This window comes from Camelus bactrianus, chromosome 9 (genome assembly GCF_048773025.1).
Source record: "Camelus bactrianus isolate YW-2024 breed Bactrian camel chromosome 9, ASM4877302v1, whole genome shotgun sequence".
Lineage (NCBI taxonomy): Eukaryota > Metazoa > Chordata > Mammalia > Artiodactyla > Camelidae > Camelus > Camelus bactrianus.
The window spans coordinates 42002929-42017562 of NC_133547.1; the positions used below are offsets into that span (position 1 = coordinate 42002929).

The 14634-nt window shown below is 42.9% G+C and overlaps 1 protein-coding gene across 6 annotated transcripts in view; it reads right to left on the reverse strand.

The window, feature by feature from the left end:
- KCND3 (potassium voltage-gated channel subfamily D member 3) overlaps positions 1-14634 on the reverse strand; it is a 526784-nt gene that overhangs the window by 492209 nt on the left and 19941 nt on the right. The window contains exons 5-6 of one of the 6 annotated variants that reach the window (XR_006722393.2): positions 14418-14602; positions 8879-9397 (exon numbers count right to left, since the gene is read on the reverse strand). The exons of 4 other annotated variants lie outside the window; for them this stretch is intronic. The gene's annotated coding sequence lies outside the window, so the exon portion shown is untranslated. Of the gene's footprint in view, positions 1-8878; positions 9398-12441; positions 13026-14417; positions 14603-14634 lie in introns of those variants that run through there. One more of the 6 variants, XR_006722395.2, reaches the window with a different exon arrangement.

The following is a 14634-nucleotide window of genomic DNA, read 5'->3' on the forward strand; positions in this document are numbered from 1 at the left end:
AGCTTAGAGCAGCAGGATCAATTGATTCTATTTGCTATAGCCAGGCTCCGAGCCAAAGGTATCCTGGCCTGCCTTGGGCTGAGTGGGTCAAGTCTCAGGGGCACGGCAGGGTCTCATTGCCCTCCCAGGGACAATGTCCCCAAGGCAGGACAGCACGTCCCTCCCTACAGCCTGCCATTTCTCCCCGACAAATGCAGTCCTGCCTGGGCCTGGCGTTACAGTGATAAATTCTAGTCTCTGATGGCAAAACTCCCAGGCCCCAACTCTGTCTGCCTATTAAGCGGCAAGACCTTTCCCTGACTCACCAGGGAAAACCTGGGAGGAAAAGGAAAAAAGACTGGGTTTCCAGAACATTAAACTTCCATTGCCACTACTGCCTGCCAATCTGCCTGCTAATCACTTGGAGAAAAGAGAGCCAATGCACCTGGGAGGGAGCCGGGGTGGGGGAGCTCACTGCAGCACTGCCTGCAGATAGTCCTCGTCTTTCCAGCAGGAAGGGACCTTGGAAGGTCAATTCGTCCCTTCTCCTGCCCAGGCCCAGACTCACTTCACACAGTGAAAGAAACCTGGCCCAGCCAAAGGGACATTTCTCCCTCCTTATTTGGTGACAAAAATATCAACCAGAGTTTATTCCAGAGCCAGCAAACATTTAGTAAGCATTGTCCATGTGCCAGACACTGGGCTGATTAAATAGAGCTCCAACTCTGTGTCCCAGAAGTTTATCATCAGGGGCTTAAAGACCAGGGAAGGGGATAGTCCTCAGATTGGAGGGTATAAATAATGAAAACCTTTCTCCCTCACCCTTACTCTACTGCCTCCACCAGCACCTCACAAAGCGCATATACCTTCTGCCTCCTTTTCTGGCTTTCTTTTTCTGGGAGAGATTTTCATGTGCAGGACAGGCTGCTCCAACATAAAGGTTCAGTGGAGTTTGACCAGCAGTGGGATATAGTGAAAAGATCACGGAACTGAACATGCAGTTAGGAGACTGGGTCACCTTAGAAACCTGGACCAGTCACTCAACCTTACTGATGCTTAGTTGTGTTATCTGAAAATGGGATTACTTATGCCACTTGCTTCATAAATTATTCATCCCATTACAGTTTCTTTTAAAAAAAAAAAAAGTCTAACTCACCATGCTGGTATATATGATAAGAGTACACTTTAGAAAAAGGGCACACAAAAAAGTAACCCTAAGGTGTGGGGAAATGCACCCTTTTATGCACTGCTGATAGAGCATAAGCTGGTATACCTTTTGAGGGGGTGGCAATAAATTTGAAAGAAAAATTATTGTGCTCATCTTTTTCCTCAAAATCTTCTTTCCAGGAATTTACCTTAAAGAGTGTTAGAAGATACATATTATAACAATGGTCATTACAACATCAGTTAGAATTACTCCATTTTTATTACGTCACACCTACAAAAAGTATAACAGATATTTACGTATGAAAGAACAGACAGCCACATCTCCAACACCTATCTTAAGAAATAGAATATTCACAATACCTTGAAAGCCCCCTACATGCCCTGTCCCTTCCCCTGCATCTCCCTCCTGCCACTCCAGTAACCCAGTCCCCAAATTTTGGGCTTATCATTCCTTTCCTTTCCTTTTCTTTATAGTTTAATCACACATCTATGTATCTCTTTAAAAAAGAAGTTCCATTTTTCCTATTTTTGATCTCTGTCCAAATATGGTCAATTTGTGTACATTTGTCCATGATTTTAGTTCTAACTTGATTTTTAACCCCACAAATTAGTTTATCATTATTATTATTTTGTACTATCAATATTTATTTAGACACAATTTGTTCTTGTACTTCAAAAACCTCCTTCTGGAATCATTTTTCATCTTCCTGGTATATATCTATATAAGTTCTGTTAGCTAGTGTCTTTTGGTAATCAACTGTATCGCTTTTCTTTTTAAAACATGTTTAAATTGTTTTTATTTTTGTTTAAATTTATTTTATTTTATTTTATTTATATTTAAATTCTAATGGGGGTAGAATTCTAGCATATTTTCGCTTAGCACTTCAGAGCTATCATTCCATAGTCTTATGGTTTCTCTTTTTGCTGTTGGTAAATAAGCTGTGGGTGGAATTCTCATTGCTTTATAGGTAATCTATCTTTTCTCTCTGACTGCTTTTAGGATCCTCTCTGTTTCGTTAGTGTTCTGTTTTCCTACATAACGTGGGTTTCTTTTTCTTCAGCCTGTTTTGGATTCATGGGGCTTGCTCAAGCTGCGGAGTAATGTCTTTCATCAAGACTAGAAACTTTTCAGTTGTTAGCCTCTTTGATATTTCTCCCCCATTCTCTCTGTGCGCCTTTGACATTCCAATTATATGAATGTTGTATCTCGTCACTCAGTTTTTTTATATCTCTTCACTCTATCATCTCTTTGTCTTCCCACTGTATTCAAGGTCATTCTTCAGAGAAACTTCCAGACCACTAATTCTTTCTTCTTAACTCAGCTATGTATAACTTATTATCATATACATTGAGTTGTTCATTTGAATGATTATACTTTTTAATTTTCTAAAAGTTGTATTTGTTTCTCTTTTACATCTGACTAGGTTATTCTGATAGTCTTTTGTCCCCTTTTTGTATAATTCTAATACTCTCTTTTATTTCATAAACAAATTGTGTTTATTTTATAGTCTATATTGGATAAGTACAGGTCATTTCAGTCTTTGAGGAATTTGTTGTTTATACCAAGTCTCATTCAGGGTAATTTATTTCCCCATGTGTTTGTTGAATTTTGATTATGAGGTCCATGTGCCTTGGAACTTTATCTGTGGGAATTCTCTGAGGCCAAGGTTTAAAGTGTATTCTTTCAGGGAGGATTTTTTTTCAGGCTCTGAGGATCTCACCAATCAAAGATACTTCAAATTTTCAGAGTGGAGTTTTGGGTAAATTCCTGTTTAAGATTAGGAATTCTCTAAGAGAACACTTTTCTTTATGTTTTTTCTTCTGTTCCATCAAAAGTCAAGGATGATAAGCAAGTGTCTTCACACACTTTCTCTTTCTGTGGAGTGTTTTGTCCAGAATCCAGCCTGATTGGACCCTGGGCTGTATCCTCCATCTGTCATGTATGTGGCCCATATTACCTATTAAACTGCAAATAGGCTCCCAGACAAAGACCAGCTCTATAGCTCACTTATTCTCTCAGATTCATGTTTTCTTATTTTTTAATTTAATTTTTATTTATTTATTTGGCAGGGGGAGGTAATTGAGTTTATTTAGTTTTAGAGGAGATAATAGGGATCGAACCCAGGACCTCGTGCATGCTAAGCATGTGCTCTACCACTTGAGCTACCTCCCCACCACAGATTCATGTTTTCTTGTGTTGTTTGTTGCAAAGAAATTCTCTTTATTTTGTATCAACTCAGCCATGCGCTCACGCATTTTTTAGAGGAAGAGGGAATATATATATACATATACATATATATATATATATATATATATATATATATATATATATATATATATATATAAAACTCAATTTTACTCACACTATTATGCAGATATGCAAAACATTTGTGGCTTCTTTATCTCTCTATAACATGCTTAATTTTGCTTCTGGAGACTCCATCCAAGTGGGAAGGGTAGGACTAGGAAATAGGAGTCTCCAGACCCAGTATATGGGTATCCCCAGATTTGCTTGACCCAACTTGCCTCTACCCTCTACCACATGCTCAATGAATAGCCTGAGCCACCGCCACCACTGCGTCACCTCTTAACCCTGCCTGCTGTCTCAGCCTTCTCCAAAGTGAGGGCTGCCACAGATATCCACCATGCCTGCCATGGCAGAAGCCATGGCAGTTCTGGTGCCCAGGTCTGACTCAACAAGACCTATGAAGGTTCTATTTCCTCTCATCACTTCCAGACTCGGATGAAGAGTATATTTTTACCTAGTGCTTTGTAACAAATTACTCCAAAACTTGAAGCTTAAAGCAACACTTATTATCTAACATATTCTGTAAGTCAAGAACCTGAGAGTCGCTTAGATGGGTGGTTCTGGCCCAGGACCCATTTTCTTGGATTTTAACTTAGCAGTCCTTCCAGGGAATGATTTCCTATATTTATCCCTTTGACCCAGAGTAAGAAAGAGCCCTCTTCAGCCCCCGTTGTCTCACCTCGCAGTCAGGAAAGAGATCAAACACAAGGATGTTTTAAAACATGAAAAGAAAAGCTGTATGTTAAATTGCTTTGCAAACTGTAATGCACCATAAAAATATCTATTATTTCATGAAAGAAGCTTTCTGAAATAGCTGAGAAGAGTACTTCTCCTAATGTTGCCTCTTGATACTTGTCTTTTGAATGATGACACTTGTCCCCAGGGGCCAGGACGGATCAAGTCATTATCAGGAGGGAGGCTTCGTTAAGTCATTGAAGAAAAAGGATGGAGCAAGATGGGGCACCTGTGGAAAGTCATTTTCAGATGCATCTCATCTGCCTGGATAACCACTGGCTTCAGGCATCTGCTGGTGGGGCGATATCAGAGAACCCCTTAGGGAAGACATCCACGGAGGTCCAAGTCACAATATTGAGGTGGTGGCAAACCAGAACCACAGAACCTTCAGGCAGGCCACTTCTGCGGCCGTGGGCAGAGATCTACCCAGGCTGCTGTCCAAATTCACTCTACTGGGCAGAAGAGAAGCTGATTTATGTCTCCAGCAGGTATGCCAGAGAAAATTCAACTTGATCAAAAATTAAATATTCATAGGACATTATTCATTAAGATTCATCTCACCGAGTGGATGAAATGAGGCAAGGGAAGAAATTAGCTTGCTTGAGAGTGTCAAAGTGATTATGTGATTAAATTGCAATTTATAATTTCTCCCTCAAAAAAAGCATTACTTCTTGATTTGTGTTTTTTCCTCCGTACTGGGCCCCCTTGTTGTCTAGGCTTGCGCCAAGGGCACTCGGGGTTCATCAGACATGGAAAGGCTGGTTGGTCTCACTGTCTTCATCCTTCTCCCCACCCACCACTGCCTCTAAGAGAGGCCCTTCCACCCGGCCTTGGAACAGGGCCTCCAGGAGCAAGGGACAACTACCTCAGAGAAAACTGGACAAATCCCCACAGGGCCACTTGGCTGGATCATTTCCAGGCTTAGGCCACTGTCTCTCTTTCCTCTATGAGAGAAAAAAAGTAAAAAAATACAGGAAGTACAATTTCCCTGTAGATCACCAGGGCAATACCTAGATGGTCTCTAAAGTCCCCTTCCTGCCACCATCCACATTCTCCCAGAAGGAGGTGTCCTTCCTGTACTCTTGGTCCTCCCCTCCTGAACTTGATGTGATTATACACAGCCTCCTGGAGGCAAAGTCAGGGTCACGTGATAACTTGCAATGCTCACCCACTGAGAATTCATCACTGAAGGTTAACAAGCCAGTCCCCCAGCTCCTGCCAACAAAGGTCCCTGGGGAAGTAACCAGAGATCAAGAACCCAACAGTCCAGGGTGAGGAGAGTAGGTGTCCCCTCGAGTAGCCCACACCTTTCAGCTGCTGGATCCTCTCATCCTCACTCCCCATCTGGTGACCCCCAAAACTAGGGTAGGCCTGAATCCAGTGAAGAACCAGAGACGCTCCCAAAGCCCTGTCACACGGAAGCCAGGCAGCTTTTGTTTCCCAGCTGTGCTCTCCAGAGCCCTGAGCATCCTGAGGACACGTGGCCGGGCAGTGGAGAGCAGAGGGGAGGGGCTGGGAGGAGCCACAAGCTCCAAATGGAGCGCCCCGCTTTTATCTGCTTTACACACGGTGCTTCTGTGGGTGATTTCATCTCAGGAAAGGGTTTTGCTGCTAAAAATAATTTTAAACCACCGAATTAGATGACCTCTCATAAGCCCCTTCCAGTCCAGAAGCTTCTGATTTTCTGACTTTAGTGGTATAGAACCAAGATGTCCTCTGAGCTAGACAAAGGCTCTATTTTCTCCCCTGACCTCTCGCTTTGAGAAGAGACTCAATCTGTCTGTCTGTCTGTCTGTCTGCTTTTCTAGAATCCAGAGTCTAGGGAAGATGCTATATACGGGTAAGGAGGCAGACGGATAACGGTGTTTATCCTGCCCTGTCTCTCTGTCTACTCCCATCTTGGCCTCTCACTGTCTCTAGAACTCTGCATCTCTCTACTGCTACCGCCCAATAAAGATTTAGAGTCTGGCTCCAACAGCTGAGAAGGGCGGTATTAATTCCAAGCTTGTTTCCAAACACCACGGGGGCCTGCCCGGGTTAATTAGTTGTGCAGGCTTTTCTTCAAGTGAGCGAGCCGGCAGGGTTTTTTACAGCTCTGTCACTGCGGTTATTTGTTTGCTTTCTGTTTTATTTGGAAATACGTTTATCTGACAATAAATAACACCTGCCGGGACTAGGGCCGATCAAGACAGCGAGCAGCCCTGCCAGGGACTTGGGGGTCATAGTCAGAAGGCTTCGAGGCCCAGTTCCCCTATCCCCAGAGGGATTTCCAGGCCCTGGGAGAGGCAAGGAGGATGGGGGTGAGGCCAGCGAGAGGAGGCTAGAGAAAGAGGTAGGACCAAGGGGTATGGACGTGACTACAAGTGGAAAGGAAATACCCAGTGGTGAGCAGAGCCCAGAGCAAGGGGGCAGGAGCCTGAGGGTCTCGGATGAAGGGCGTTGAAGATGGATGGACCTGAGAAAAGAGCAAAGGCAGAAGATTTGGTTCCAGGCCCCAGTTCCAGCACTTTTCATCTGAGTGACCTCAGGCAAGTGTCTAACCTCCATGCTCCAGTCTCCTCACCCTTAAAATGGGAAGGATAATAGTCACGTTCTACTCAGAGTGGTTACAAATACCTAGAAGACAATGGAAGTCAATGTACTACACTGACAAAAGAGATTTGGTTTCTCAGATGAGAAGAACTGCTCAGGGAGACTCCTGGACGGTGTGTTCAGGACTCTAGGCTTCCCGGGAAAAAGACTGATCTAAAAATGTAAGAGAAGGGATTTGATGAGTGAACGTCAGCCTTCTGTCCAAAGGGTCTGTGCTGATGACTTCAACAGGATTGCATGGTTTGGCCCATTTACAAGTTGACCACAGGCTCACCATGGCTAGTTCAACTCTTGCACAAGCCCCATCTGGGCAGATTCTGTTAGTCCAAACACAAATTATAGGAAGTACTTCACAATGATCTACAAGTACTTACTTAGGGCTTCAGGGATGATGGATGAGGAGGGGGAAGGGCGCAGAAAGACCACAGTGTAAAACCAAGTAGGCAGAACAGAACATCAGTAGAAGGTATGAGCTTGGAGTTTAAATCACCTGTTTATATCACTTTCTGGCCATAAACCATAAAGAAGCTACTTAATATTTTTATTTCCTTTTAGTTTTCTCATCTGTAAAATGGGCATAATAGCACCTAGCCCCTTGGATGGTGGTGGGATCACCGAATGAGATGAAGTACCTGAATGCTTACGACAGTAGATGGTACGTGGCAAGAATTCAGTAAACACTATCTATCCTTATGACGCATGAAAACTAGTCAATACGTGGCTAAAAATCCATTGATTCACATGTGTAGAAACTGACTACCAGTTGAGAGCCTGAGTGCACGGGAAAGGATTTCAGTCTGATGGGGTTTAATCAAGGAATCCTTCCAGGAAGAAGAGCAATTGCAACACAGTTAAAAGGAGAAAAGACAGGATATTCTTGTACACTGCTGGGCAAATCCTCACGCTTTTTCCCATTAATGCTAGAACTGCAGCCAAAGCCTAAAAGATCAGAGCATAGGAGCCAAGTAACCCCTGGAGAGCTACCAGCAAGCCGCCAGCAGATGGAGCCAGCCACCTCCACACAGGGCAGATGGAGGTCCCAGAACCCCTCAAATGAGAGATTAGGCCTCCTTCTCCCCTGTGGAGGAGAGAAGAGGGGGCTTTCCTGCCCCGATGGAAAGGGAAAGAGGATACACAGACCCCACAATGCCTCACAGATACAGAGCACTGCCAAAGAGTCCTTCAATTCCAGAAGCCAAGGACGGCAGCCCAATGCCCTGTTTGTTCCGTTCCTCCACTATAAGAAAGGAGAGCAGAGTTCTTGACATTCATATCCTGAGGTCTAGGATTATACTTAAAGGTAAAGACTGGTACCCACTAGGGCCTGGAGATTCTAAAAGTGGGAGGCCCACAGCAGTCGCCTACCCCGCAGAGCTTGAAAAGACTTGATACAGCATGACTGGGAAGAAGATGGGGGCAGCTGTACCATCCCTGAGGGCTGCAGTCACCCCAGCAGGCCCTGTAGCTCCACGTGGGGATGCACAGAAGTCAGCTCGAGGGCAGGAGCCAAAGCTTTGCCCAGGTCACTGCTGAGTTAAGAGTTGGCTACCTAAGCCAGAGACTGGAGTCTTTGGGAGCCTCTACCACTAGTGAGGCCACAGGGAGATGCTGCTGGGGAGGTTGGGTGTAGGAGGAAAGGATGGTCCTCAGTGATGGAGAAGGGCTAGGGTGAAATCTCCAGCATCTACCAGAACCAGGGAGAACCAGGAAGGGACAGAGAACACGAAACACGTCCTCTGTCAGCGTAAGTCATATTGAGAGGCCTCTTACTTCCCATCCCTCCTCCCAGCCACAAACAGATGCTACGGCCTCAAAAAGGAGGGGGAGTGCTGCCTTCAAGCCCGTCCCCACTTCCCCTCCACTGCCCGGCTTTAGCTTGTGCTGGAGGGGAGAGAAGAGAAGAGCTTTGATTCAAGTCTGCAATGAAAGTTTTAAAAATGTAAAAGATTGAGTCTTAATTACCGGAACAAGAGCGTTGTAGTAACCGAAAGTGGCTGGAAAGTCATGGAAGCAGACCAAGACATCATTAAGGGAGCTGCTCCCCAGCAGGAAAGAGAGATCTGGCGCGGTAGAGCCAGAGGCAGTTACTGGAAGAAATAAAACTGTTTTGTGTTTATTCTCCATAAGTTGAGACTCTCCAGTAAATCATGCCCAATTACATGCACATAGGAAGGAACTGGAACTTGGAGACCCGTGTCCCTGTGGTCCGAGCACCCTGAGGAAGGATAATGACGGGCACAGAACAGATCCTTCTCTCTCCCTTTCAGGGGCTGCCTCGGCTCCCAGGGTAGAGACCTTAAGTGATGGAGGGGAACTCTGTCCTCAAGCTTTTAATGAGGCACTTGGAAAGAGGAACACGATGGTTTCTTCTTACAGGAATCTTCAAGGCAATGCACATGCAGGCAGCTGGAAGAGATGGTGCAATTGCTTACTTCTGGTGCATTCCAGGAAGCACTCCCCCTGCTAACATCCAGTGATCCCCGCCTGGGATGGCCAACAACCATGGAGGTCTCTTAGTTTCCAGGCTGAGCAAGGCAGGAGAGGACCAAGTCAGGGGACACTACAAGCCTTGGGACACAAAGGCAGCATATCCAGAGGGTCAGGAGGCTCCATCCCCTAGTGGAAAGTGAGAGGAGATGAAGTTTATAAAGAGCGGGGGTGGGACTTGATTCGTGGAACAGGATGTTCCCTTGGCTAACTTCCATCTAGGGGAGATGGAGGAACCTGGTTGAATGCCTGTACTGTATCAGGCACCATGTTCATCCTCATCTTGTCTAATCCTCCCACAACCCTGTAAGGAAGGCCTTCTCCCCATTTTACAGCTGAGGAAACTGAGTCAGAGTGGTGGCCTAAGGTCACATATTGCCAGGATTCAAACTTCAGGTCTGTCTGTATAGCACACGTGAAGGTTTGCTGCTTTCATTGCCCCTTCAATAAAGGGCTTGCTGCCCTGCTGCCAAGAGTGTTGGTTCTACTTTCCTCCAGCAGTTAGTTCCATCAGGGACCCATCAGCATTTGAGCTACAGTCATGCTCTTCCCAAGGGTGGCCCCAGCCAATGAATGAGCAAGATGGTGATACATGGGCCCAGCACTCCTCTACCAACAGGGAACTCCTCTAACAAGCAATTTTGCCCCAGGTGCCCCCCTGGACTGGCCGAGGCTTTGTCAGGTCTGCTTCTCAGGCTGAGACCTCCTCCTGGCCAGTCCGGCTTCCTGCCTGTTCCTTTCACAGGTCTTACTCCCGTTTTGTACCCTTACCTCCATTTTAGTATCTGGTTCCCAGAGAACCCAGCTGAGGCTCTCAAGAGTCTAACTCCAAAGCTCCTGCTCATTCTGACACTTCATCCTCACTGTAACATTGCTGCAGCCTAGAGAATGACTTCCTTTTGGTAGCTGTGGCTTCACCCCTCCCAGAGGGAAGCTACTAAGGTTTAAGGATTAGCGGAGTTCCCGAACACTTAGCTTTCCTTGACTGTTAGGTGGTCAGTACTCCATATGCCTGTCAGTATCTACAGATTTTGAACTCCCAGTCTATCCCTTCCCACCCGCCTCCCCCTTGGCAACCACAAGTTTGTATTCTATGTCTATGAGTCTGTTTCTGTAAAACAGAAAACTGTTAAACCCCTAGAAGTTGGGCGGAGGGTGGGAAGAGATAGACTGGGATTTCAAAATTGTTGAATAGATAAACAAGATTATACTGTATAGCACAGGGAAATATACACAAGATCTTATGGTAGCTCACAGAGAAAAAAATGTGACAATGAATATATATATGTTCCTGTATAACTGAAAAATCATGCTCTACGCTGGTATTTGACACAACATTGTAAAGTGATTATAAATCAATAAAAAATGTTAAAAAATAAAATAAAATAAAATAAAAAATAAACTCCTAGAAGGTAACATAGGAGAAAACCTAGATGACCTTGGATATGGTAATGACTTTTTAGATACAACATGAAAGGCATGATCCATGAAAGAAATAAGTTCTAAGCTGAACTTCAATCAAATTAAAAATGTCTGCTCCATGAAAGACAACGTTAAGAGAATGAGAAGGCAAGTCACAGCCTAGAAGAAAATATTTGCAAAAAAAAAAAATAAAGAACTGTTCCAAAAGTACAAAGAACTCTTAAAACTCAATAAGAAAACAATTCAGTTACAAAATGGGCCAAAGACCTGAACAAATATTCTACAAAGAAGATATACAGATGGCATATGTAAAGATGCTCCACATCATATGTCATCAGGATAATGCAAATTAAAACAACAATGAGGTACCACTGACACACTTAGAATGGCCAAAATCCAAAACACTGACAACACCAAATGCTAACAAGGATGTGGGACAACAAGAACTCTCATTCATTGCTGGTGACAATGCAAAATGGTACAGCCACTTTGGAAGATGATTCAGCAGTTTCTTATGAAACTAAAAATATTCTTACCATACAATTCAGCAATCATGACCCTTGGTATTTACTCAGAAGAGTTAAGAACTTACGTCCACACAAAAACCTGTAGATTAGAGCAGCAGTCTAGAGGCCACATATTGGATGATTCAATTTATATTAAATGTTCATAATAGGCAAATTCACAGAGACAGAAAGTAGATTGGTGTTTGCCAGAGGCTGGGAGGAGGGAGAAATAGGGAGTGACTGTTTAATGGATACAGGGTTTCTTTTGGGGTGAGGAAAATATTCTGGAACTAGATAGTGGTGATAATTGCATAACTTTGTAAATATACTAAAAACCACTGAAATGTGTACTTTTAAAGAGTAAGGTTTATGGAATGTGAATTGTATCTCAAAAAAAAAAACCATAAAACTAGAAAACTTCTAAAAGAAAACATAGAAAAAAGCTTTTGTGATCTTGGGTTAGGCAAATATTTTTTAGATAAAGCACCAAAAGCATAATCCATTAAAGGAAAAAAATTGATAAATTGGGCTTCATCAAAATTTAAATTTTTCATTTATGTAAGAAACTGCTAAGAGAATAAAGTAACAAGCCACATACTTGGAGAAACTCTTTGTAGAACATGTATCTGATACAGGACTCATGTCCAGAATATGTAACAAACTCTAGAAACTCAACAACAAGAATGCAAACAACCAATTTGCTTCTTATTATTTTTTATTGAAGTATAGTCGATTTACAATGTTAGTTTCAGATATAAAACAAAGCGATTCAGTATACATACATATATACTTTTTTTTTTCAGTTTCTTTACCATTACATTCCATTACAAGAAATTGAATATAGTTCCCCATGCTATACAGTAAATCCTGGTTGTTATCTATTTTATATATAGTAGTGTATATCTGTTAATCCCAAACTTCTAAATCTATTCCTTCCCTTCCCTCCCCACCAGTAACCATAGTTTGTTTTCTATGTCAGTGACTATTTCTGAACAACTACTTTTTAAAATGGGCTGAAGATTTGGACACTTCAACAACAACAAAAAATAGGCAGATGGAAAATAAGCATACTAAAATATGCTCAACATAATTAGTCATTAGGGAAATGCAAATTTAAAACCTTAATGAGATACCATGATGTATCTATTGGAATGGCTAAAATTAAAAAGATGGTCATATAAGTGTTAGCAAGGATGCAGAACTGAAACTTTCAAGGTTCAACCATTTTGGAAAACTGTCTGGCCGTTGTTTTTTTGTTTTTTTGTTTTTTCAATTTAAACATATTACTACCACCCTCCAAGATACTTACTAAAAAGGAAAGATGGAACAAGCCCATAAAACACTGGTATAAAAATGTTCATAGCAACTTTGTTTTTAATAAGCCCAAACTGGAAACAACTCACATGCCCACCAGCAGCAGACTGGAGAAGCACATGGTGGTCTAGTCATACAATGAAGTATTACTTGGCAATGAAAAGGAATGAACCATTGATACACACAGCAATATGGATGAATCTCAAAATACTTATGCTAAGTGAAAAGAGCTAGACAAAAAGGAACATATGTTGTATGATTTCATTTATATAAAATTTTAGAAAATGCAAACCAACCTCTAGTGACAGAAAGCAGATCAGTGGTTGCCAGAAGCAAGGAGGGGAGGAGGCGAGAAAACATGGAAAAGAGAGGCACAAAGGGACACAAAGAAACGTCCAGTGACAGATACATTCCATCTTGATTGTGACAATGGTTTCATAGGTATGTTGAAAACTTACAAAATTGTGAACTTTAAATATGTGCAATTATTATATGTTGATTCTGACTCAGTAAAGCTAGAGAAAGAGAGAAAGGGAACATTCATGAGTGAAGATATAACTTATTATACAATATCCTACGTAGTGGAAAAAGTCCCACTTAGATTCTGCCCCCAAGACTTAAAATGTTTCAGGATAGAATGATCCAGAAGGCCCAGAAGACTGGCCCTTCCCTAGATCCATCAGACAATTTTTTCCTTTATTAGAACACCCTTCCCTCACCTTACTACCTGTTGAATGTCAACACAGCTTTCAAGCCCAGCCCAAATCTAATCTACCCCTTGAAGCTTTCCTTGTCTTCTCCTGGCAGAGTTTGTGACTCAGTCTGTGCTCTTAGTACCTGAGAAGCCCTTAATCTATCCCCGTGGCATTCTAGGATGTAAGATTTGTGGTTTCAGCTGTTCTCCCCAAATCCTAAAGGTCCACCATTTGCACTGATTTGTCATATTACTGAGACACAAATTTGATCCCAGCCAGCTGCAAGGTCCCTACAGCGAAGGAGGAGCTGAGATGATGAGTGAGCCAAGCCCTCACCCACCTTCATACCTTCATAGTCCAACCCCACTTGGTTGGCCTCTACTTGTTATAAAAGCTTTTTTTTTTTCTTTATGAAGAATGGACTGCCTGAAAAAAAGCTATCAGCTTATGATGGAAATGATGAGTGAGTGAAGCAGTCCAAGAAAGGGATGGTTCTTAGCCAGAAAATAGCTTTATAAATTACTTTAATCTTTTATTAAGAATCTGGAAGCATCACTTAAAAACCTAGTTGTACTTTACAGCATTTTACGGGGAGAAGTTATACACTACAGTGGCATTAACAGGATTGGAAATCTGAGATGGCTTTGGGCCTTGCCCCTCAATAATGTCAAAAGCTCCCAGCAGCTCTAGTGAGTACTCATCACATTGCATTATAATTATGTGTTTCGCTACCTCCCTTCTAGTCTAAGAAGTGCAGTAGTTTAGACTCTAGAGCTGGATTGTCTGGGCTCCAATCTCAGTTCCTTTCATAGCTGGGTGACCTTGAACAGGTTGCTCAACCTCTGTGCGCCTCGATTTTTTCGTCTTTAAAATGGCAAGTAAAATCGTCTGCCTGAAAGAGTTGCTTTCAATGATTCAACACGGCAATACATGAAAGAGGTTAAATCAGTGTCTGACCCATCAAAAAGTGCTCGATCAACGCTAGTAATTAGCTTGAGAGTTTCCTCTGGGGCAGAGTTTATGTATTAGGGACTTTTTCAAAATTTTCTAGTTCTCCAGTGGCTCATACAGTTCTTGGCACATGGAGTGTGCTCAGCAGGAGTTAAGAGAATGCATGAATGACTCAGTAAGTGGATGAATTTTGGCTCTGCCGCTTTGTTCCCTAAGCCAAAATTCTTTCTGGTATAATGGGGGCATTTCAGCTTGGCTTACCTGGTATGCAGACAGCATTACTCTGGTCAGCATCCCCACCACCGTCATGTTCACCGGTGTTCTCAGTTTGTAACTATGGACACTCATGGTACCACGACCGTGAAGGAGCAGGGGAGCAGACAGGATGGTGGAGGATCATAGCTAGCCAGTCTTCCCCATTTGGCCATCATGGTAGAAGGATGAGGCTAGAATCCAGACAAAAGTCAACAGAGAGCAG